Here is a 766-nt window from a genome sequence, read left to right as displayed (position 1 = left end):
GTGGGCCAGCACCGGGTCCCTTCTCCCGGCCAGGGCAGACTCGGCAGCCCCTCGGAGGAGAGCCGTCTGCTCTGCTTTCCAAAACAAAAGCACGCACGCTGGACCCCTGGCTATCGCTGACCCAACTTAGGCCCGCACGCGGCAGTCCGTGCTGCTCAGAATTACACCTCGGGATAGCAGAGGGGCAGGGTCGCACGTGGCTTTGCAAATATTATCAAAGAAAGCAGCTATCACGGAGCACCGACAGCCACTGGGATAGAGGAGAGACCAGGGGAACCTCACTGCCACGACCACCAGCCTCACAGACGAGCTCACCCAGGCGTCTGCTCCCCTGCCAGCCCTGCAAAGAAAGCCAAGGGGGATTTCGTACGCCTCTCAGTGAAACTCCCTGCAGCGGGGTCACCGGTGCACGGAGCAAAGCGCTACCTTGGGGCGCCCCTTGCCCTTCCACGTGCTCAGCGATAGAGCGATGAGAGCAATGCATCGCAGTGACCTGCTCACTACCTTGACTTCCAAGCACAGTGCCAGCTACGAGCAGACCAAGCCCGTGATCTTTAAACTCAGACCTGCAGAGTATCAATTAGCCATTAATAAGAGTTTGGCCCAGACCAGGCAGGGGCACATGATTGCGTTTTTGCTGCATTAGTCAGCGAACGGAGCGATAAGAGTTCTGTCGGCACCAGGACACCAGCTTAAACCAAAGGGACATGATGCAGCATAACAGCAGAGTGGTATAAGCAGACACCGCATGAGCCCGCATAAAGTC

The sequence above is a fragment of the Egretta garzetta genome, unplaced genomic scaffold, assembly GCF_000687185.1.
Source record: "Egretta garzetta isolate BGI_Z169 unplaced genomic scaffold, ASM68718v1 scaffold224, whole genome shotgun sequence".
In the NCBI taxonomy this organism is placed as follows: domain Eukaryota; kingdom Metazoa; phylum Chordata; class Aves; order Pelecaniformes; family Ardeidae; genus Egretta; species Egretta garzetta.
Note: the sequence above shows the minus strand (reverse complement) of the source record.